This window comes from Manis javanica, chromosome 9 (genome assembly GCF_040802235.1).
Source record: "Manis javanica isolate MJ-LG chromosome 9, MJ_LKY, whole genome shotgun sequence".
NCBI classification, from domain to species: domain Eukaryota; kingdom Metazoa; phylum Chordata; class Mammalia; order Pholidota; family Manidae; genus Manis; species Manis javanica.
In genome coordinates, this window is record NC_133164.1 from 99,871,985 (window position 1) to 99,897,379 (window position 25,395).

General features: G+C 45.8%; 1 long non-coding RNA gene across 1 annotated transcript; it reads right to left on the reverse strand.

Moving 5' to 3' along the window:
- Nucleotides 1-1,261: 1,261 nt before the first annotated feature.
- Nucleotides 1,262-23,981, reverse strand: LOC108392395 (uncharacterized). The gene is made up of 9 exons (XR_005061011.2): nucleotides 20,841-23,981; nucleotides 20,060-20,244; nucleotides 19,802-19,868; nucleotides 18,577-18,670; nucleotides 17,786-17,897; nucleotides 16,009-16,150; nucleotides 13,535-13,625; nucleotides 7,207-7,456; nucleotides 1,262-3,196 (listed from the first exon to the last, which is right to left on the reverse strand). It is a non-coding gene; the product is annotated as an uncharacterized lncRNA (long non-coding RNA).
- Between the last annotated feature and the right edge of the window lie 1,414 nt (nucleotides 23,982-25,395).

Here is a 25,395-nt window from a genome sequence, read left to right on the forward strand (position 1 = left end):
TAAATGGGACATGACCCTATAAGAAGGCAGGGTCTGGAGACCACGGCCTCTGTAGGGGACAGAATTCTAAGGGTGAATCCTCTTAGTGTCTGACACTGTCACTTACTAATTGTATGATATTTGGCAAATTAGCCTCTGGAAGCCTTCACTTTGTCATCTGTAAAGCCCTTGGATCAACCCAGGACACAGAGACATTGGGCAATACAGGACAACAGTTGTAGTCATTGTTACTTAGAGTCTTAATGGAGAATGTGCCACGATTTGAGGACCACGGCCATTTCGAGTCCTTAGGTCGCGAGCCGGGAATGCCCTGGGGCTCAGGGATGGATTCCTATCTGTCTGGGAGAATAAAGAACTTCCTTTCTGAGGAATGTCAAGACCGCCTCGTTGGTGCCACACTGTTTCAGTCTGGCACAGCCCCCCTCCCTGTTTCTGGTCTGCTTTGCCCGGCCTTTTGGCTTTACTCACGGTCTGCTACTACCACTTACCCCGCTTTTGCCTGCCCCTGGACTGCCCCTTCTGAGGGACGGCCATGCCCCCTCCTCTTTCACTTCAGCTTTCTTCATCTGCAGCCTAGTCACACCAATGTTGTAGCCCAGTGGTTTGGAGAAATAACAGGATATAGTTTTACATAATTTCTCTGCTTGGGAAATGCTGAGAAGAGGCCCTTTCTTGCAGAGACCCCAAGGATAAGGGTGCAAGTCCCCTTCTGCTGAAGGCCACTAGATCCAAGTGGTTCCGAAATGGAAACACATGCAAGCTGGCTGCCCTGGGGCTCCTCTTCTCCCTGCCCACTCAAAACCCTGAGGCAGGGATGCTGTAGCTGCTGAGGTAGGACCACCATGGATTTGGCTTCAGGACAAATGGTGGATAAGGCTTCTGAGGCTTGGACCACTAGTGCTTAGTGCTGGGTGGATGGTAAGATGAGGAGGCCCTGAAGGAATCTGGTCTGTTTGGCTTTGGCAAAAGAGCCAAGCTTAACTTTCAGAAGCATGTGTGTGTTTGAAGTCTGCATGGATGGATACCAGGTGGCAGGAGAGCCCTCTGACTACAGAGACCAGGGCTGAGGGAGCATTTTGGATTTAAACCTGACTTCCCTTCCCACTCCTGGTGAATTTTAAAATTCACCTTTGAAGGCTGTGGTCTCCAGACACTGCCTTCTTATAGGGTCATGTCCCATTTAATAGTATGAAAGCATACACTGTATTTTGGGGCCTCAAATGCACTACCAAGGGTGAAACAAAAATAATAAAATTAAAACTAAGATCAAAATGAGAAAATTTATTTTTCTGATGCTAGCCCTAGGCATTTGATTTGGGGATGTGCTAATTGCTGAAAGAGGAGAAATGTGGGGAGAAGAAAAGATGCACCTCAGGGTTCTGAGTTAGTGATGGGGATGTAGACTGAGAGATCTGGCTCCCAGGCTGAGAGAGAAGGAAGGTCCATTACATCTGGCTTGAAATGAAGAGAAAATCAACGCTTTTTATCTCCCAAATAAAAGCAGGAGAGCACACTAAGTTTGAATCCTGGCTCTGCTCCTCATCAGGCATGTGACGGTAGGCAAGTTACTGAACCTCTCTGAGCCTCAGCTTCCTTGTCCATAACATAAAGAATATCATGTGCTAAGGCTTGTATTGGTTTGCTCGGGCTGCCATAACAAAGTACCATTGACTGGGTGGCTTACGGATATTTACTGTCCTATGGTTCTGGGAGCTAGAAGCCTGAGATCAAGGCGTCAGCTGAGTTGGTTCCTTCTGAGGCTGTGAAGGAGAAGCTGGCCCGTGTCTCTCCCAGAGCTGCTGGAGGTGTGGTGCCATTCTTCGGCAGTCCTTGGTTATGTAGAAGCTTCACCAGATCTCTTATTTTCATCTTCACATGGCATCATCTCCATGTGTGTGTCTCTATGTCCAAATTTCCCCTTTTCATGAGGACAGTAGTCATATTGGACTAGGAGGTCTACCTATTTCAGTTTGACCTCATCTTAACTGATCATTTTGTCAATAACCATATTTCCAAATGAGTCACATTATGAGGTATTAGGAGTTAGGACTTCATCTGAATTGGTGGCAGATCAGCAGGGACACAATTCAACCCATAACAGGATTATTATAAAAATAAAAAACTATGACATGTACATAATGTTCTTAACAGAGTCCCCAATACAACATAAATGTTCAATAACGGAAGCTATGGCTATTGTTATTTTTTGCTAAACCTTCATTCACTAAAGATTTATCTATAGCTAGGCCAGATCACTGGGAATAAAATCATGTCCTATATACATCAGCAACATCATCTAAGTTACCCAGGACGAGTATGTCCATGGAAGGTGGGATGCTAGGTTGTAGGAAATTTTAGGCTATGTGCACACCTTGCTAATACATAGGCCAGCCATACTGACAGACATGTGGTTATATATGTGTATGTCTTGAAAACTATATAGAAAGATCTTTGCTCCAAAATCTAAACCCTCTGAAATTTAGCCATGAGATTCATCTAGATTAGTTGCTAGTGATTTAGATATCATTTTGAATGAAGGTATAAGGCATGCTCCTCTGTGCTTTGAATATGGGTCTAGGAAGAAAGAAGAGGTCTTTCCAGGGCCTGGCCCTCTGGGGAGAAAGTAGGTCTGAGTATCAGTATGAGACTCCTGGGAGCACACCCAGTGAGTGGGTCACCTGGAAAAAGCACAGTGACCCAGATGGGGGAAGTGAAAGGACAATAAGGTGACTGTCACCAACTTTGCAAACTTGCCTCTATTTTAAACAAAGGAGGTATGGTTCCTCTGTGAAACGATCAGCAGGCTTTTGTGCATGTTCTGTAGACCCCAAGCCCCTGTTCCAGGGTTTTCTGTGGTGCCATCAGTAGTCATGACAAGAAGATGAGTCAAGAGCATTGGACTGGGAATCCGAAGGCTGGCATGCTGCCCCTTTCTCCACAGCAACTTCGCTGTGTGACCTTGGACAAGATTCTTCCCCTCTCTGGGCCTCAGTAGCCTCATCTGTAAAGTAGTGGCTGGACTGCCTTCTCTCTGTGGACCCTGCTGGCCTGACAGTCTTTGATATACTGATCTTGACTCAGGGCCTGCTCCAAAGTCAATTAGAAAGAAATTCTCCTGAATTATGAGTGTCGTGAGCATAGGTTTCTTCTGCTGGAATGCAGCTCTGCTGAGGTTGTATCTCCGTATCAGTCATCTCTGGAAGGGAGGAAAAAGAAAGAAAGATCATCTGCCTGTATTAAAACAGGAAAGAGAGCAAAGTGACATCTGAAGGGAAGTGCGGAGCAGGCTGGCTCATGCCCATCTTTGAAGCATGGAAAGGCACTTTCCCTGGAATGTGTGAGTGAATATGATGAGCGAGCCTGTTTGATTAAGCAGCATGAAACTGGCAAGCCAGCATTCTATATGTTTTGTTTTGTCTAATGGCTGTAATCAGAAATCACGCCATCTCATCAAAAGTGGGAGTGGGAGCCAGTGATGAGGCCGACAGGTAGTTGTGCCTCTGCAGCTCTTTTGAAGACCCCTCCTCACATCTCCCCAGAACCTACAGGATTTGAGAATGTGAAGGGGTCTCTGATGAAGTCTCCACCAATGGGAAAGTAATTGGATCACTTTGTCAAGTCAGTTAACAGCTCATCGGTTCCATTTCCTTCCGTGAATTTGGATTAGATAGCCAGAACCTAGTAGAGTGGCTGGCACCAAGATACGTGCTTCAAAAATATTTATTAAATGAATTAATCAGTGGGTGAATGGAACAAGGGAATGCATGAATAATGGATGCAAACCTTACAGGTAAGAGGGGGAATGTACAGATGAAATTTTAGCTCTTTGTGTCAGATTGACATAATTTTTGAGAGGACTTTAGTGATGTGGGACCTGACTGTTGGTTCCTCAGTGATAAAAGATAAAGATGCCTACTTTGGAGCCCTAGGTCTTTTTCTCACTTGCTGTGCAGTTAAGGAAGTTACTCAACCTATCTGTGCTTGGTTTTCATCTCTAATGTGTGGATACTACTAGTACCAACCCAGGTCAGAGGAGTGGTGGGTCCACCTAGAGAATATGTGTGAGCACTAACTGAACTTTGTAGCACAACAAACTACTGATTAGGCTGGATAAGAATGGAGTTAGCCCTGTGTGTGTACCACTTGGCAGTTGCCTTTATGGCATGATTCTAAAGGTGGATGAGGCTCTTCTCCCCAACTATCATCCCCCTGACCTCTAGTGTGCTTAAAATTCCTACTCTTAGAATTCCATTTGATCCAAATTAATGCCTAGAGAAGTCCCTTTGGCAGCATAAGTTGCATGAGAAGGTGAACACATTCACCCATGAGCCACTCATTATTTCCCAAACTTCAGTCTACCTTCAAAACCCAGGGCAATATCATAGCCATTAATTCCTAGGCTCTGTAGTCACTCATTTAAAATCTAAGCTATGCTATTTACTAGCTGTGTGACCTTTGGCAAGTCACTTAACTTTGCTGAATCTCAGTGTTCTCAATTGTAAATGGTTAATGATATTTGCTTCTTGATGTTATCATGGGGTTAAGATGAGATAATGTACATGATCTCTTTGCATATATCACTCATACTCAAAGGGAGTGATTATTATAATACAATTTTTGTCCCATTGAGGGAATTCATAAGAACATTGTTATGAGCTAAATGCTTGTGTCCTCCCAAAATTATGTGTTGAAGCCCTAATCCCCAGTGTGATGGTATCAGGAGGTGGGGCCACTGGGAGGTAATTAGCCATAGAAGAAGTCATGATGCGGGTGGAACCCGCATGATGCATTTAGTGTCCTTAAAAGAAGAGGAAGAGACCAGAGCTCTGTTTCTGCCATGTGAGGACACAGCAAGAATGAGCCTGTCTGCAAGCCAGGAAGGGAGCCCTCTCCAAGAACCGGATCTCAGACTTCAGTCCCCTAGAACTGTGAGAAATAAAGTCTGTAGTCCGAGCCACCAAGTCTGTGATATTTTGTTATGTCATCCCAAGCTGATTAAAGAAACCATGAACAGCAATTCTCAAAGATTTCCAACAATAGCAGCATCACTGAAACAAGTTGCTGCTCCTAAAATGACCACTTGCAGGACACCCCTCGCCCTCCCCACCTCCCACAGACCAGTGGCCTTTGACGGGCCTGTGCTGCAAGTGCACACTGCTGGATTGAGGAAAGTCCCGGAAGGTCCCTTGAAAGAGATTGTCTCTAAATGGGGTTCAGAAAGACGAATGGGATGGGATGGAAAATGGGGAGAGAGGTCATTTCTGCTTCCCTGTGACTGCTGCCATTTTTATGAGCCCCTCGCCTCCTGTTTACCCCACTACTGTCCTGCTCCCCACCCCCCACCCAACCTTGTGCCAAAGGGAGCCTCCTTTGGAAACGTCTGTCTTCAATTCACTCCTTTGCCCTGAGCATTTTGTTGTTCAGGATGCTGGGAGACTGTGCCCTGCATCTTGTCCCCTGGTCTGTCTCGTCCCCTGGGAGATGCCTCAAGGAGGAAGCACCAAGCTAGACGATGCGAGAGCATGTGAATCCTAGTCGTTTGCTGGTTTTAGAGATCATCTTTCTCTTTTGACTAGAACTTAATCTTGCCTCTTTGCCCCAAGGTAAATTTAAGGATACCGCAAGACCTGCATATCCAGATATTCACCTTCGCTTCTCCAGGGGAAGGTGGGGTCCAAGAAGAGCCGAGACACAGACACACACAACAGCTAAATGCAGTACCATATTTGGGTTGCAGCACAGAAAAGGGTTAAACAGATTTTCTTCTCATATCTTTTTGAGATCGTTTTATAGCTCCAATCTCAAGGGAAATGAGCAGTTTGCACATTTACCGTTTCCTATCATTCGACCATCTGTAGGCACCACCTTTCACAAAGAGCTTATACGTTAACTGGTCACTTTATCATTGGAATATATTTGGAATATCAAAAACCAGCTGTTACAGAGCTATAAACTGGAGACTTTATTACATATTGTTGATCATTACTTTGGTATTTGGAGATTCATAATGCACGGACTTTGAGATCTATCTGTATTGCCAAGGAGGCCAAAGTTTATTTCCCTAATAATATGCAAATGGAGCCTTTATACCAGATAATGAATAATCACTTCAGATTAAAGGCTGAATTTTCTTTTAGTGGTACTGGCGGTGCAGCCTTTTGCATGCAGTTAATAATTAATTTAAAGAATTACCACTTCAGTGAGCCCTGCTTACATTATTTATTAAGTGTAATTAAAGTATTTATTAGTCAAGTAATAAATGAGGGACAACCCCCAGCACCTTAACAGTGTTGTAAAATAATCACAGACCATGTTTATCTGCAAAGCAAGACTGAGTGTGGCTCGAGTGTGTTAACAGATTATTTGTGATCCTTTGGTGTGTTACCAGTACACCTCAACAATGGGTACATGTCTGGCATGCCCACCTGCTTCCAGGGCTCGGTTCATTCTATAGCAAACGAGTGCCTTGGCTTTTTATCATTGATTTGTGTTTGTTTATTGAGAAACAAAATAAAGGGGATTTCTTGATTCAAGCAAACACCTCCTGTCTACCACATTCATTGCAACTCAAAATGGCTGATCCAGCATTGCCATTTTGGAATTTCTTGAAGGACTGCTGAAAGCATTACCTATAATTAAGATGATTATACAAATTGTCTGAACCAGGGCAGTTTTGAGAATGAAATACTAGGTAAATTGAGAAGGTCCTAGGCAAACCAAGACTGAACCTTGGGTTGCTTTCACCAGGCTATGGAAATTAGAATCACCTTCTACCCCTAAATGCCACTCCCCATGTAAGGTTCTAGATAAAACCCTGGACCCCAGCCTTCCCTCAATTTCAGGCATCTTTGGGCTGCCCACAGTCTTCCCCAGGAAACCTTTCCTGGTCCCTCCAATCAGACGTGATCACTCCTTCCTCTAACTCCCAGCATGCAGCTCACACCTCTGCTGGTACATAACTCAGAGGCTTGCGGTATCTTCATATGTGCATTTATTTTTAACTTCACTCTATGAAAAGTTTGCAAACTTTTTGAGGAAAGAGATCATACCTGCATATTTTTGGTTCTTCCATTATTCTTATTTTGGTGCCTCACTGAAAGCATGTACATAGTAAACATTTACTAAGTAGATTTTATACTTGGGAAGCACAATCCCTTGTCTTCCTAATCAGGAGAGAGGGTAAAATTTCAGTCCAAGATCACTGACCAGAATCCATAACTGAGCAGATGGTCCTGCGGAGTGGACATAAGCAGTGGAAGGGGTCACCAGCAGGCAGCCAAGCCAAGGCCATTCACTTCTGCCATGGAAGTCACCTGAGAGTCAGAGTACTTGCATGTCAACGAACAAAGTCTCAAGGCCCACTCCAGTCAGACCAGTGACTTGTTGGCCCTAGAGAATCATGCTCAGCCTTTGCTCTCTGAGTCCTTGATCTGGAAAGTTCTCCATCCTATGCGTTCTGAAAAACAAGGATAAAATCTACCAAAGTGTATACAGGTTAAGAGACTCTCCTAAGGTTATTGAGATAATTGGCACATTTCTGCAAATCCTACCTCCTCATCTAGGTGAGACCCGCCTACCTCATGTTCCACCTCCCCTCAGAAGTGTTTTCCTGACCTCCTCTCTGACTGTTTAAAAATCTACACTATCCAATCTTCTCATTTCGACCCTTGTGCCCCCGGGCTGCACTGCTTCATATACACAAACCTCCAGCTCTCCAGGAAGGATGATGCCGTCTCCTTCCCCTACTTTCCCCACAGTACTGGGTGCACAGAAAGTGCTCAGCGAGTGAAGGAAGGGGGCCAGACCTCACCTGGTTTTCCCTGAATGCTTCCCTCCCCTGTCTGCCTGCCTCCACCTTCACTCACTTCCCAGGATCCCACCTGAAAAGCACTGTCACTTATCAAAAGACACTGTGGTATTAAAAAGGAAAAGAAGTGATGTGGGGTCAAAGCCAAAGGGGCTGAGTGGCAGTAGTAGAAGCAAACCCAAAGAGTCAGACTTCATGTTTTAATCATAGCCAACACTGCTGAGCCCAAACTTGTGGGCTTATAAATTGATTTGTCTTTGGACCCCTTTACAGAGCTGTTCCTAGGCGACCGACAGGCTGGCCATATATCATATGTGCTGGGGCCTCGTGCTGTGGCAGCCTGCTCCTGACCTCTTAATCAAGCCGACTGCTGGGGCACCGAGAGGAGATGGGCAATCACTTATGGAAACACCAGCTGGCATTGGTCCCACAACCATCTGCCTGTCTCCCTCTGGTCAGACTGACTGTCTGCTAATGCCCCCTTCTCCTGTGGGCCATTTATATATTTCCCCACCCTTTTTCTTTTTTTAAGTGGAAAACAAATAGCATTATTGGACGTGCTCTGCTTGGCTACAGCTGTGAATCACAAAGTTGGAAATCAGTCCAAGACAAGACATTCTCTGCTTGGCTGCAGAGAGGTCCAAACTGCTGATCTAGCCTCCTCTGATCTTTGGTATTTTATTTATCTATAAATTTGTCATGGCCCTTTTAGGAAACGTCTTGCTGTTGTGCATTTTCCCCACTCTTTTTGTTTCCAAAGGGAAGGGGCCTTTGCTGTAGTCATAACCTGGGTCAACAGTTCTTCTTGGCCTTGTCAGAGATAATCAGTGTAAAGACAATATGCGAGAATTGCATGCAGCTGGCAGCAGCAGGGATGGGAGACAGGTAATAGAGGTTTGACGTAATTCACTTTGGCTCTTCACTGCTTACCAAAGTCAGTGATAGATCACAGGTAATGAGCAGAAGTGGATGATCCTGGGGTGGCACCCTTGTTCCACCATCATCATTGTGCCGCTCAACTAGGACTGAATGAGTGCCATTGGGGAGGATAGCACCATGCCCTCTCAATAGGAAACACATAATCCCTAGATCTGCCATCCCTCTATCTGTTTCTGCATAGCTAGATCTGTCCCTATATCTAACATTCTGACAGTCAGTTAAGCATCCAATCAACAAGTCAATATTGACAGTATCCTTTATGCCTTTCTTAGTTTCAGTTCTCCCAGAATCAGACCCTGAGATAAGGATGTGAGTACAAATTGTCTAGTTGGGAGTTAGAATTAATGCCAGAAAAGAAGTGAGGAAAGTCATACAGGAAGGAAAAGACAGTGAATAAAGGTGCATCATTTATTTTGCCAGCTACTGCTATGGGCCACTGGAGCCTAACTCTCGAGGAAACTCTGGGAAATGATGCAAACCACATGGCTCAGAATCATTGCAAGGGGTGAGGGAGCTGGGTGTTTATACAGCAACTCCCCAGAGTCCTTGGTTTGAGGGCTTTTGCTGGAGGGTGACTCTGAAACTCTGGCCTGCCATGTATAAATACAGCAAGCTTTCTCCCACTGAGGGTAGAGGAGGGAGAGCCCTCAGCCCCAGAAATGCAGATGCTGGTAGTTGTAAGGTGGCTGGAGCCCACTGAAGGGTCCAGGGGATAAGGGTGGAGCCCTGGAAGCACCTGCTACAAAAACAAAAAGCTCCTCCCCAAATGAGGAGTTTCTGGGGAAGCCAGAAGCTGAAGGTACCCATTCTATGTTCTCCATGCAATCAGTCTGGAAGGATAAAACTTACAAAGCAATCCAATAACTAAGCACTAAGTGCCATAGTAAACACTGAGAAAAATAGAAGTTCAGGGGAAGGAAAAATAACTATCCAGTCAATAGGAAAGTTCAATTTAGGATTAAATTAGGACCAGGAGAATGGGTAAGATTTAAATTATGAAAAGGAGGGAAAGAAAGATTGAATAAAATTATTCATTCCCAAAATAGGGTATATAATTCAAATTGAAAAACAAATAATCAAATTAAACCCAGTGAACTCTTCCCTCCTATTCCTGTTCACATCATCGTCTTAGAGATAGTTTACCAGTACCCACAATTGCACTCCAGTAAGCCATTTTTAGTTTCTTGGCATCTCAATTCAATGGTCAAAGATTTGGATCAGTTGACTTCTAAATTCCTTTCCTATCAGAGATTTTAAGAACCATGGGTTATCAATAAATTATACAAAAGACCAATGACATTCTATTTTGAAAAATCATTTTGCTGGTTGTGTGAATATATGCCTTCTGATTTATCTGCCCATTCAGCAAACCACACCGCATTTAACCAGAACCCTTTAGGATTGGTGGCGGTTCATTATTTGAAGGGTGGGGACAGCTGATCACATGTCCCTTTGACAGAGGGCAGCATACAAGTATAAGAGATATTCTTGGCTGCTGGTTTGACCCTCAGTGGGAGACAAGACAGTACTTGTGTTCAGTGGAGAGCTTGGACTCAGAGAAGCCTGTGTTTGAACACCAGGTCTGCCATTTACCGACTTTGTGACTTTGGCAACTTGACCCCTGGAGGCTTCAATTTGTTCATCTCTAAAATGGAGGTGTTATTTCCACTATCAGAGTTGTTACAGGAATTAAAGTTAACAAGGACAGTGTCTGTAAAGTATGTAGCCCCGAATTTGAAACACTTCAGAATCCAATATACAATGATAATGAAAATACGTGTATTAAAACAAAATACCTAGCATATTATCTGCAGTCATCAAAGTGTGCCTACCCTCTGGTTCTAGCACTTCTTTTCACTTAATTTTCTATACTACATACTAAACCATTGGATTATTCATACCATGTATGCATGAGATGGGAATTTGATTTCTGGCTGGAGACCTTGCATTTTAGTCTATACATGCATTTTAAGTTCAGGAAAACAGTGCAACAGATAAGGAATCAAAGTTTAGGTTAAGACCATAAAAATGAGAGTTCTGGGGTTTTTTTTAAATATGACATTAATTTTATGAATGGTTTATTTTTCTTGTCATTTCATTTTCTCTCCAACCCCATCAACTAGGAAAAAAAGCCATCTTTGTGAGTACTGCTCTGAAGTAGCTACTCTGCAGTACCAGCAGGAGGTCACAATTCAAGGCCATGAGGGGCTAAGAGTCTGGCCAGACAAGGGCAAGGTCAGACTGTGAAAAATGGCTACAGGGCAAGGAGTAGGAGCTATGAAGCATAGCTGTGGTCTGCAATGGGCCTGAGGAATTCTTCCAGCAGCATCAGACACCATCAGAGAGTAGGGCATAAGCTTCTTCCTCCTTTGCAGCGGTCAGGAGAGGCCCACTGCTGCAATTGCTTGGGTGTTGGCCCAACGCAGGGCTCATATACTAACAGCCTCTCCTTGGCTGTGTTAGAGTGAGAGGAGGAATTACAGATCATGGCTCTGGGACAACTGCTACAACCAGGACTGTGCCAGGCAACTCAGAACCTGCAGCCACCCAGCCCTGGTAGTCTCTTTCCTTTTCACTTAGAGTCAGACCCAATCTCTCAGCCCCACTCTGCCTGAGAAGTCGAGCCAGCAGTCCCCAAAGCTCCCTCTCACCCTATTTCTCTTCCTTAGGGATGGATGTCCAGAGCTCCTCTCTGCCTCTAGATGTGTCCATTGCTCTCCAGCACCTCCATCCCAGTGCTGGGCCAAGGCGGAGGAGAGAGGGCACTCACATAGGGCCCAAAATTGAAGGCAGTGCCAAAAAGCTCAGTAATCAAGATGGATCATATTTCAATACAATGTTTTTAAAAAATCAAAATTTGTGCAAAAATAACCCATTATGAGCAAAATATCCAGATTTTAAATAAAAACAGGATCAGTAGCAGTGCCATGCCAAGCCATACTGGAGCCCAAAGCAAAAGGAAAACCAGTTATACTAACCTTGTCTTTAGTTAAGTTCTTGGTGTTTCATTCCTTATGGATCTTTGCATTCATTTTCATTTTTTAAGGTATTGCATTAAATTATTGTTTAGCTTGCTGCAGGAGTTTTTGGCACCTCCTTTGATTTTGTACCTGAGGTTAGCACTTCACTCTCTCTACCCTAATCCAGGCCCTGAATTCTGTATAAATAACAGTAGCTGCCACTCCCCCCAAGCACTTGGTGGGAAACTGGCCCTGGGCTAAGTGCTATGCTTGTTTGATCTGTATAGTATCCACGTGTGGTAGGGACTCCATCACACACGCTCTGCCTTCACAGTACTTCCTTACAGAAATCTGCCCTCTTGGTCATCCAAAACTCTCAAGTCAAATTCCACTTTCATATAGAATTTAAAAAGCTTAAAACTGAAAAGACTCCTTGAAACATTCTCATCATCAGCATTTATTTTTCCCTTGAGAATTCTAATGCATATCAGCATGGTTAAGTGACTGGCCCAGGGTCACACAGCTGCTGGCACTACATCCATTCATTCATGAACTTAAAAAGTGTTGACTGAACAATATACAGATTCGATGCAATCCCTATCAAATTACCAACAGCATTCTTCAATGAACTGGAACAAATAGTTCAAAAATTCATATGGAAACACCAGAGACCCAAATAGGTAAAGCAATCCTGAGAAGGAAGAATAAAGTGGGGGTGATCTCACTCCCCAACTTCAAGCTCTACTACAAAGCCACAGTAATCAAGACAATTTGGTACTGGCACAAGAACAGAGCCACAGACCAATGGAACAGAATAGACTCCAAACATTAACCCAAACATATATGGTCAACTAATATTCGATAAAGGGGCCATGGACATACAATAGGGAAATGACAGTCTCTTCAACAGATGGTGCTGGCAAAACTGGACAGCTACATGTAAGAGAATGAAACTGGATCACTGTCTAACCCCATACACAAAAGTAAATTTGAAATGGATCAAAGACTTGAATGTAAGTCATGAAACCATAAAACTCTTAGAAAAAAACATAGGCAAAAATCTCTTAGACATAAACATGAGTGGCCTCTTCTTGAACATATCTCCCCAGGCAAGGGAAACAAAAGCAAAAATGAACAAGTGGGACTATATCAATCTGAAAAGCTTCTGTACTGCGAAGGACACCACCAATAGAACAAAAAGGTATCCTACAGTATGGGAGAATATATTCATAAATGCCAGATCCAATAAAGGGTTGACATCCAAAATATATAAAGAGCTCACACACCTCAACAAACAAAAAGCAAATAATCCAATTAAAAAATGGGCAGAGGAGCTGAATAGACAATTCTCTAAGGAAGAAATTCAGATGGCCAACAGACACATGAAAAGATGCTCCACATCGTTTGTCATCAGAGAAATGCAAATTAAAACCACAGTGAGATATCACCTCACATCAGTAAGGATGGCTACCATCCAAAAGACAAACAACAAATGTTGGCGAGGTTGTGGAGAAAGGGGAACCCTCCTACACTGTTGGTGGGAATGTAAATTAGTTCAACCATGTGCAAAGCAGTATAGAGTTCCTCAAAAAGCTCAAAATAGAAATACCATTTGACCCAGGAATTCCACTTCTAGGAATTTACCCTAAGAATGCAGCACTCCAGTTTGAAAAAGACAGATTCACCCCTATGTTTATCGCTGTACTATTTACAATAGCCAAGATATGGAAGCAACCTAAATGTCCATCAGTAGATGAATGGATAAAGAAGATGTGGTACATATACACAATGGACTATTACTCAGCTATAAGAAAAAAACAGATCCTACCATTTGCAACAACATGGATGGAGCTAGAGGATGTTATGCTTGGTGAGGTGAGTCAGCCGGAGAGGGACAGGTACCAAATGATTTCACTCATCTGTGGAGTATAAGAACAAAGGAAAATTGAAGGAACTAAACAGCAGCAGAATCACAGAACCCAAGAATGGACTAACAGTTATCAAAGGGAAAGGGACTGTGGAGGATGGGTGGGAAGAGAGGGATAAGGGTGGGAAAAAAGAAAGGGCGAATTATGATTAGCATGTATAGTGGGGGGGCGGGGGGGCGGGCATGGGGAAGGCTGTGCAACACAGAGAAGACAAGTAGTGATTTTACATCATCTTACTATGTTGATGGACAGTGACTGTGAAGGGGTATGTGGGGGGGACTTGGTGAAGAGGGGAGCCTAGTAAACATAATGTCCTTCATGTAATTGTAGATTAATGATACCAAAATAAAAAAAGTGTTGACCTAGTATCTCCTATGTCCCCTGTTGTAGACACTGAGGAAAAAGAACAAAAGAGGCAATGTTCCTGCTCTCATGGAGTTTATATTCTAGTGTAGGAAAGCAGTTAGTAAACAAATACAGACCCACATGTACACATATCAGACAAGGATAAGAGCTATGAAAAAATTGAAGAGGAGGGCAGGGAAAGAGTGAGTGAGAGATGGGTCTTATTTTATGTAAGATGGTGATGAAGGGTCGGTGGCTTTGAGCAAATTCCGAGGGAAGCTGAAGGAAAGAGGACACTACTGTGGATGGAATGAGGGTGGTAGAAGCTAGTTCTTGGACTAGGTTTCTCTATGTCATCACTATTGATTTATGAGACTGGAAAATTCTTTACTGGGAAGCCGAGGGGGGTGCCCTGTGCTTAAGATGCTTAGCAGCATCTCTGGCCTCTACCCCTGATGTCAGTAGCACCTCCCTTCTGGTGTGACAACCAAAAATGTTCCTGAACATTGCCAAATGTCCCCCTAGAGGGTAGAGTTGTCCCAGTTAGAACTATGGGTCTAGGCACAGTAAGAGGCAAGTTCAAAGGCTCTGAATGTCAGACTCCCCGCAGCTCAAAGCAGCATGCTCTGCACCCCGAGCATCCATCTCCTACCGAGAAGGCGCCTGCTCCCCAGACACACACTTATCTCTAATCTGTTTCGTCATGGCCATTGACTTCCTTTTATCCACAAGAGCAAAAGCTCCCTGAGGGCAGGTGTCCAGCCTTCAGTTCTCTGTATGCTACAGAGCCCTGGGCTCCATGTACAGTGGCAGTGTGTCTGCGTACTCCCGCCCGCTCCCCCATGGTGGATCCCGGATCCCAGGACCCGGGGGTCTCGGGGCCAGCTCTGGAGAACATCGTGTCCCTGAGCTGCGGCCCAGCCCGTGTTCTCTGGTGAAGTGCCCTCTCCACGTACTAAGGCTATGCAGCTTTCAAAGAAGGATAACATGTGATAAAAGTTCACCTTCCACTCAATTAACCTTGAGAGAGAAGGATTTTTTTTTTCCTTTTCTCCCCCAAGAGACTTTTTTTTTTGATGACCTTTCTGAAGCATCTTATTTTCTGGGCAAAAAGCCAAATGATACAGTGTCTTCCCAACTGCAGAGCTGCTGCAGATTTTCAAAGCTGAGGCAAAGACAGCCTTTGGAATAAATGCAAGGTGGGCGGTGGGGGTGGGGGACTGTGAGGAAATGTCTTATTATTCCAGCCAGCATGTGCCTGGAGGGACGGGGTCTTCATGGGGCAGGAGTCCACAGGACCCACAAGATGCAGGGACCTGGAGACCTCAGGGCTGCCAGGCATTCCCCCCAATTAGAGAGCATGCATAAATATGAATTTTGAAAAATCACTTCCACTTCGGGTGAAAGTCGAATATTAATAACTCATAACCAAGCACAATCTTGCATAGTATTTTGCAGTATATGAGGATTTTTTCATATATTTCATCTCTTTGAGTCTCAGATTCCATTATCAAATAAGGTTGAATCTTATGTATGGCTGGCTCAGCAGGATAGGATAGCAAAGCATGTTTTCACTGGATTTGTTGGACAGTGGTCCCCAAAAGACCCTACCCCATCCCAGATGTGCAGTGTCCCTGGTGGTAGATTTAGAGGTGAACCACAGATGCCTCCTTCCTCCCTCACCCTATGTGGGGAGCTCCAAAACCAGTTCATATAGGGCCTCACCATTGGCAGCTCTGCTGGCAAAGGGAGTTTCATGAAGTGGCCAGGTTGCTAAGCATCATGATTTTGTCCCTATCTCTCTGAGGCCCTGAGGTAGTTGGGGTACTTCTAGAATCCTAGGACCGCTGTTTGAACACAACAGGTTAGAGTCACCAGGTAGTGGTTTATTTCATGGAGACCAGGATGCTGTGATGAAGAGTCAGGAAGGTTGCATAGATGAAAAAAGGCAGAAAGAAGAGCCACACGGTCAAGAGCACAGTCCCAGGAGCTGCACTGCCTGGGTCCCAGTTCTGGCTTTGACACTTACCTTCTGCCTGACCTTGGCTGAGTCACTTTGCCTCATTGTGCCTCCATTTCCCCACTTGTAAAAGGGAGATAATCAGAGTAGCTGCCTTCTGGACTGGGTTAAGAGGAGGGGTGTCCTGGACTCAGATGCCCTCCAACGGGAGCTGAGTATCAAGAAACACCAGTCACAGAGAGAGGTGGCAGGGAAGTCAAGGACATGCCCGTGTGAGCTCTCGTAGGAGAAGCACGTTGAAAGATATGCTCAAAGGCCGGGGCCACATCAGGGGTTTGCTCTGGTTGTGAGGGAGCCAGAAAGAGCCTGGACTGTGAATTTCAGGCTCCACTCACCAAGGGAGATAGATGCAGAAGAGATGCCTGCCCCCAGGGAGGCACTGCTGCCTAACATGGGCCATCCAGCAGCACCCAGGGTGAGGCCCTCAGGCAAGGAACCCAACAGCACAAAGGAGCTTTCTGGAACAAGTTTGCAGCAGTGGGCACTAATGTAATGGCATCTCTTAAGTCCCAGTTCCAATCATTAGTCTCCATTTGCTGTCAAAAGGATGAAGGACTAGTGATTTGTGTTCCATGAAAATGTTCTTCCCGGAACATTAGGAAAGGAGAATTGGCATCATTGCAAAACCCAGAGTGGCCTGCAGCTTCTGGGCAGGGAATCCCCACTCAGTGGGGGACACTCAGTAGGAGAATCCCTTCCCTTTGGGCAGAGGGGCCCCCACCCCCAAATCTCTCCACACACACACACACACCCCTGGCTAAAAAGTCTTGTTTTCTTCCCAACATTGTGCTTGAAATGATCACTCACCATGCACTGATTTCAACAGCACATCTGCTGACTTTAGCCATTCATACTCAGTGAATTACGTTGGAACTGGAAGAAGGCTTGGACTGTTTCTAGCCCAGGCCTTCTTTTTGCAGAGGAGCAAGCTGGGACCCAGGGACATTTTGACTTACCCAGGAGCACATTTATTAGCCCTGTGCCAGTCTCAGAGCTCCAGTGACCTCATGGGTTTTGGGAGCTGTGGCAGAGTCACATTGCAGAGAGGTATGTGAAGTCACCCTGCCTCGTGACCTGTCACAGTTCTTACAAAGTTAGAAAATTTAGGAAATGTTGGGGCAAGTGAATATGCTGATGTACAGAAAGGTATACCTTGGGGCACAATGACAGTAGAATAGGATAGTTCTTAAGAGGTGCTCTTTATATAGCAGGATACCAAACAAGATGGGAGAACCACGTATGGCCATCTGTTCTAGGGTAGGGGTTGGAGATCTCTAGCTGTCCGTGCAGCACCCCCACTGAATGATTCCATAACTTCAAATCCAAACTTCCTCCAGCAATGGAAGAAACAAGCACCAGCTCGGGGAGGAGAGGCTAACCTGCCCTTCATCTAGCTCCCTGCAACCTTTTCTACCTAAGGCCTCGCCCAGTGCCTGGTACCCAGGCTGCTCTGAAGACACTCAGGAATCCAGGGAATATACAGCCACTTCCAGTTCCAACATTTAGGGGTTTGGAAGCCAGAAGCTCTAGTGCTGTGACTGCTCTGATTTCAGTGGGTGGCTTGGATCATGGCTTTGAGGGAGGAGCTTCCCTTTAGAGAACCTATAAATGCCTGGTGAAGGCCTGCCCTGACCAGCCATAAGATGACGGAACTAGAGGAACCTCAGCAGAGACCTGGAGATGGCTGCATTCAGCCCCAGCTTCCTCAGCCTCCTCATCCCCATATCTCCTTCTTCTCCTCTCAGCCATTTCCTACCAGGCACCCTGAGCCTTCATGTATACTCACCCAAGTCTGCCCTCTTTGGTCAGCAACCCTGGACTCTATATTCTGGACTCTTCTGTCTTCCTTTAATACTCAAAACTGCTCTCTAAGACAGAGCCATTGGCTTCTGAGGGATCTGAGAAGCAAGAGGTCATTTCCATGAAGATGGGGGCGGTCTTTTACCTTCTCCAGCATATTCTCATCTAACAGGAAATAATGCTGCCTTAAACTGACGATGGTTCCACCATGGCACGTTTCAGATAGCCCCCACGTTTCAGATAGGAGGCAGAGGCTGAGCACCCTCACTGCCAGCGCTCCATGGATCCCACACTGGCTCTCCACCTGCTCTGCACGCCAAACATCTCCATGCTGCGCCCTCCCCCCAGTGCCTTCCTACTGGGCTGCTGTCTCCATGTGTGCACACGGGGGTTTCTTATTCCACCTTGCAGTGGGGTCAGCCTAGAATTGGTGATTTAGGGGAACTTCCTGACTGTTCCTGAAAACCCTCCACACCAAGAGAATTTTTCTTTGTGAAAATTCCAGTGGGAAATAAGTTTGGTAGATCTAGGCTGTGAAAAAAACTAAGAAAATTCTAATGAAGTTTACTCAAACTAACAAGAGACCATTCACTAAATAAAGAAAATATCAATAACATTACACATATCTTAAATTAGAAAGAATGGGCATTATGTGTTCTGTGCTATTAATTCCATTTACCATCCTGCCCTCCCTGGAAACTTTTCACGTTGTCCCTCCCCTGCAGCTTTAATGAGATACTTGCAAATTCATTGTGCTTTGTTGCAGAAAATACTCACCCTAAGAAGTATTTGGAATGTGTGGGCCTGGTCCTTGGGTGTCTTTAAGATTTTATTGGCTCCTTCCTCTTGGGTCTCACTCTGTGACTGGAAGCTGGAGAGAATGAAAGTCTTTGGCTTACCTTTATTTAACTTATCCAAATGGCTATTTCTTAAGCCCCTCCCCAGTACCTAGTGCCACCTGCCCCAATCCTTCCTATGAATTTCATGTCCCACCTCCTTCACAAAGGCCATTTAAGGCCAATGTTATTTTCCCCAGTTCCTCTTTACTGCCCCCAAAAGCTCACCCCTTTCTTCTACCCACTTTACCCCTTTTTTCTATTTCCTACCCTTCCCAAGTACTTCTGTTTCTAATTATTCCTGACACTGACAACCTGCTGGTCCAAGAGGCCCTTAGTTGCTTCGCAGACTTGCAGAGGTAAATCAGTTTGCTAGAAGGTTTGATTGTACGGGGGTACTTGCATGGGAGAGAACATTATTGTGGTCACTCCTTTGCATTAAGGGACATTAGAGAATGTGAGGATGAGCCTAAGTAACAGGGTTCTCTCCAGCAGCCACCTAGCTAGGTGTAATTGAGTGATTTGCTAACAAAAATTGCATTTCTCTTTCTTTCTCCTCTGCTAGGAGTAGCATTCTGAGCCATCCTTTGGTAGCACAAACTAATCTCCCTTTCTGAGGACCTGTTCTGTTTTTGACCATGGGCCAGCCCTATCCCTCAACCCTCTCAAGAAGCCTTGCACTGATATTTGAGATCAAAATGTCTAGAATCATTTTGGCTCTGGAAAGAGATGGTTCTGAAGCCAGCCAAAACCCTGTTCAGAGTCAGAGCCAGCCTTGCATTTCAGAAGAACCTGCCGCTGCTTATGGGATATAACATGAAGAGCCATGAAAAGACCTTCAGATTCCACCCAAACTTATTTCTCTCACAAGAGCCTAGAATTACATCATTGGAGTCTAAGAATATATTTTGGTTAGGGAGCATTACTCATCATTAGCAATTTTTAAAAGGCAGAAATCCAACAGGAATTGTGACCCATCAGTTCTTCATAATTGCTGTGAATTCATGCTGAATTGTTGTCCCCCCTGGAAAGGTTTGAGGTGACATGGGACACTGGGATCATTGCAGATGGGAATTAAAAGGGGAACATGGGGTGGGAAGGAGGCACAGGGTGAAGTAGACAGTATAAGAAATGAATGTCACAATTCCCCCAGGCACCAATCTTACCTGCGGGAAACTTGGCTCTCTTAAAGCGCCCAGAAGCATCAATTTTTCATTGAATGAATGACAAACCCTGAGCAAAACAAATCAATGTTTCTGTTTTCATAAATCCATAGAAAACAATATTTCCCTCTTCAGCAGTTTCAAACATAGGGCAAATATTTTCCTACTACTCCATAAATCTGGAGTCTGTTGAACTATAGGGAATTTCCTCTTCAACTGTCCCCCATAACAGCATCGAAAGGGAAAATAAAATCTCAGTACCAAAGGCGTAGATCTTTAGAGCCAGCTGACTCGCTAGAGCCGGGTCCTCGGAGTCCTTGGCCAGTCGGAGTCCTGCATTCTGAGCATGCGAGGGCCTTGGTGGTCTAGCAGGGCTTGTAAATTCCCCAGTTTTAGGGTCCCCTCGTGAAGCTGCCAAGCAGGAGGTATATATTGTCCACTAGAGCCTGAGGGTTCCAAGATATATGATTTGAAACAGAGCCGAGGAGGAGTATAGTCAGAGGGGTTGTTCTTCCTCAGTGACTGTTCCAGGTAGTTGAAACATATCTCTTTAAGGGCCATTCGCCAGTTTTAATTATTTAGTAGGAAAACTTTCTAATGGTAGTGTGTACTTCATGAGAGCAGTGTGGTGGGAAAGCTCTGGAAGCAGGCAGCTTGACATTTGAACCCCAGTCCTTTGAATGAATCTGCAGAGGTTTTTTTGGTGGGGGGGATGTTTTTAACATTTTAGACTTGAATTTCCTTACTTGCAAAAAAGGATAATATCTAATTCACAGGTTTTCGTGTAATATAAATGAGGCATATCAAACTGCTTGTCACCTACTCAGTATATGGGCTGTATAACATTGACCTAGTGATTATTCCTCCATTAAGACAAAGCACGCTGATGTGCCTTAACTTTGTTTCCCTCAGGGTGATCATATTTGATAAATGTGCATTTTTATAATGTGCTGTGATACAGAATGCCTTGGGGGCCCAGGAAGCATAGGCACAGGCTCAGCTCCCAGCCTTCCAAAGAAGCAGCCCCTCTGCTCCGACTTACACCGTGGCTCTGCTGTCCCTTCCTGTGAACCATGAGTTGTGTAGTCACTGCCAAAAGCCTCTAATCGGGTTCCCTGCGAATCGAGAAACTAGGAGGCCGCCTGCAGTGGGGAGAAACAGGGGTGAGCCTTGGGGTTAGAAAGTCAAGATTCAGCACTTCGCGTCCTCTGTGTGGCCCTGGTTCAGCGTGCTGACCTCCTGGGGTGGTGGTGAGGATTAAGGGAGACAGTGCGTGGAGCCTCTCATGCAGTGTCTGGTTCACAGTAGATGCCTAGTGAATGGTGGCGTTAGTATTAACAAAGGCCACAGGGGAACACCCAAGGCCGGTCAGAGCACAGCTTTACTCTTCCAGCCTGGGAATACCAGGGACACTGCCAACTCTCAGTAAAGTTTGATGGTAACCCAGTAGGGAGCCATGATGTGGTCACAGACAGGTATGTAGGGCTTCCATAACCCTTCACTCACCCTTTCTGCATCCTCCCATGTCCACGTGGGGTTTTCCATGTGTCAAGTGAGGCAGCACCACAGCACACACGGGTAAATTCCTACCACCCCAGTGAGCCACCAACCTGGACACGACGGTCTCCAAGTGAGAGCACAAGTGGGATGCAGCACCAGGCATACAGCAGGTGTGGGGTGCCCTGCCACGTAGTGAACCCAAGGCACACGGCCACCCTATGGAGAAAGGCTCATTGCACACAATTAAGCACTTTCTGACAGGCCTTTGCCTCGGTGCTGGGGAAAAGAGCCTCCAGGCCCAGAGCCAGCAGAAAAGGCCCAAACCAACCCAAGGTGATTAGCCTGTGCCATGTCTCATTACCAGCTGTTCCAGGAGGTTGGTGAGTTGGTTGGAAGCACCTATTTTTAAATAAAATATCAGGAAATATTAGGACTCTAGCACCTAATAATGGAGGGACCTGGGCAGGATCATTTGTCTTCCTGAAGTTCAGTACCCCCCTTATAGAAAGCATGGGCGTGCACGGTGAGAAGGGCACTTTGTCCAGAGCCTGAAACCTGGAGTTCCTGTCTCGCCTTTGCTACCAACTAGCTGGCTGACTTTGGGTAATTTTCTCAGCCTCTCTAGACCACAGATCTCTCAGCTCCAAACTGAGGGGCTTAGCATAAAAAGCCTCACACATCTTTGTCAGCTCTGAAACCCGACCAACTCCTGAGAGAGAGTGTGTCAGGACATGGTTGTGACTCAGTTTACAGAATTTCCCAGCATCCTAGAAATGTAAGGTCACCTTCCAGCCTGGGAGTACCAGGGACACTGCCAGCTCTCAGTAAAGTTTGATAGTGAGTTAGTTATTATAGCTCAAATAAGATAGATTCAAAAGCCACATTTTATAAAGAAACAAATTTAAAATGTGGATATATGGCAGTGTTATACTGTGTGTGTGTGTGCGTGTGTGTATTGGCACTGTGTGCAATTTATAATTTCTATTTTTTGCTCTTCATTCCTCACTTCTGTGAAACACTGCAAAGTCTAGAGGGACACTTACAGATCTGCCCAATGTCAGTTCCCCTTGTAGAGCATTCCATCTTCTTTGGCATGTGTGTGACCTTTGCAGGTTGTCACATCCTGGGCATGGCACCAAGCGGTCCTCCAAGGGGGCTGGCTTGGAGGAGCAGCCCTGAGCCACAGGGTGGTGCATGCGGCAGTTTCCGGGCCCTGTGCCAACCTCCAGATAATTGGCAGCAGTGGGAGAGCAGTGGTCGAGGTCGGCAGAGCTTGTCTCTGACAGAGAGATGGTCCCCTCCTCACCACTGCAGCATCATGGCTGCGAGAGGAGAGAGCAGGGAAGCTGAAAGTATGCAGGCAGGCAGGGAGCAGGAGAGCACAGGAACAAAGAAGGAGAAGCCAGAAGAGGAGACACGCGGAAACAAACGATGATGGATAGTTAGAGAAATGACCGAAAGGCAGTAGATGGGATCACAGAGGACAGCTAAAGAGGGAAAAACCCAGAATGAGGCAGAGGGAGGGAGACAGAGAGAAGTACCCGAAACAAAAGGAGAGGACACAAAGGTACTTTGTCGGAGAGCTTCATCCACTGCAGCCTCAGGAGCTATCTGGGGGTTGGCAAGAGAGGCGAAGCCTCCAGTCAGTGCATGTATGTGCAGAGGCACAAAGCCAAGAAAGCCAGCGGCACGTCCTCAGGGGACTTCCTTGTCGGCAGCCCAGCAGCCAAGGGGTTTCCTGAAAGTGCCCAGGCTGGTGCCGTGTGCACCTCTCAGGCCCAGGCAGGGCAGAGAGCGAGTGGGGTTCATGCCGGGGCCGCGCTCCCCTTCCCGTTCCTTGTCCTCTGGCCCAGGAGATGGACTCCAACTAGACTGGGGAGAAGCTGCCCCGTAGCTGGTTGGTAGGCAGCCGCACAGAGCGGACCTGTGAAAGGGTAGACGTGTGGGAGGCCACACTGTGAGGGATGAAATGGAGATAATTGTCAGGTTGTAAATATCAGAGTCCTCAACTAGATGGGAAATAGAAAGAAAAATATCTCTTGGCTTTCTAGGTACCTAAGGCCTATCAATAACAAAAGCAACATTGATCGAGCACCTGTGTATGTGTCAGACTAAGCACCCAAGTATTTATCAGCCATACCCCAGAAAAGTCTGTAGTTTAATAAACCCACTTTGCAGATAAGCCATGCAGCCTGGTACCAAGGGCTCATCCCAGTCAGGCCAGAGTTGATTTGCACCAGTGTACAGATTTACTCGTGTATGTTGGACCACCACTGAGTATGAGAATGTGCTAGGACCTGGATGGTGGGAAAGTGTGGTGGTAGGTAGTGGATGAGAGGAGACACAAGGAAAAGACAGTGGACAAGAGAGACACGGAAGCTCTGCACCCCAGGGGGCTGAAGGTGGTCTGGAGAGAGGCCATGTGCACCAAGCAGAGGGTGAAGGCTAAATGGACACACTCCGAGGGCCCAGCGGAGCACGAGATCCTTTCTGAAAAGGAGAGATAGGGTCAGCCACATGGCAGGAATTCCTTCCGAGGCAGGCCCTAAGGCATGAGTGCAAAGTGTAAGATTTTGAAGCACAGAGGGAAGGTGCTTTATGGATGGACAGAATTGCCCAAGCAGACACAGAGGCTGCGGAATAGGCTGCAGACAGGTTAACTTGTCCACTTCACACACAGAGGCCCTTTGAATAGTAGGGGAGCAGGGAAAGATGAAACCAGGCAGGTCAGTTGAGGTTGGACTGAGGAGAGGGTTAAATCTGGGGTGCAGTGGACAGTGACTAAAGATAATGGATCAGAATAAGAGAGGTACCCCAGCCTCTGCATGGCCCTGTGAATGAATGAATGAATGAATAGCCACATGTGCCTGGCCCTCTTTAGACAGATGGGCACCTCAGTGGACAAAGCAAGCAGAATGCCCTGCCTCACAGAGCCCTAACTCTTGCAGGAAGACATGCATTGATCCTACGGATGCCTTGTCTATCCATGATGGACAGTGTCTTTGTGGACAGGAGTTTTCAGCTTTATAAACAGGCAAGAATCAACCCCTTAGGAGCCCCTTGTGCTGCTGTATAAGGACACCTGGTCTTGAGCAACTGAGGGGCGGTACAAGGGCATCTGGGCCCTATGATGGGAAAAGTCATAGACAGAAGGGTTTATATAGCTAGGACTCTCCTGGTTACAATTAACAAATTAAACTGGCTTAAGCAATAAAAGGTGATTTATAGGCTCATGTATCCAAACTCCTGAAAAATCAAGGAAAGAGCTGGCCTCATAAATATCTAGAATTGGGGATTTTAATATGCCACCCTATCCCTCAATCTCCATTTACATTTCTCTGGGGATGTGTGACACTTCCTCAAATTGGCTGATGTTGAGAATTTGGCATCAGCCCCTATAGCTTCATATCCTCACAATTTAACAGCCAGACAGAAAAGTTGGCTTCCTTGTCCAGCTCTACTTTGAAACCTCTAGGGAAGAACCCTGGCTAGCCCAGATTGGATCGCATGCCCACCCCTCAGGAAATTCTGATGGCCAAGCAGGTGAAGTTCGAGGCTGCCCCAAGCTGGGTTACCTGTTCCCTTTTTTATGGCTAGTAGAGATAAAAGGGGGAACAAAAATAATAGATACCTGCTTCTTGGATTGTGACAACTTACACCCACTTTACTTAATGGACAGTTACACTGAGGGGTGCCCCCAGCATCTCTCCAAAGTCCGGAATGAAAGTCCCTCCCACCCAGTTAGTCCGGGGCATAAATGTTACTCTCCTCACTTTACCTCTAGATTATAGTGGTACCATCACACGATTTGGAAGTAAAAACACAGTGGGAACAAGCTGGGAAGTACAGTGAATCATTTTAAAGATACACCGTGGGGGATGTGGGGAGAGTGGGGTCATTCCAAACAAAAGCAGGTACCAGAAAGTTCCCGGGAGTTAGAATACTAAGGCGGACTGCCACCCCCACTCTCCCAGCAGGACTGGGGAACTTGGTCAGGAACAGTGCCTCCAGCTAGAGGCTCTTCATTAGCTGAGAAGGCCAACCCTGCAGGAAACTCCTAGCTGAGGAACAAGAACAATTTGAAAGGTTGCAGGAGG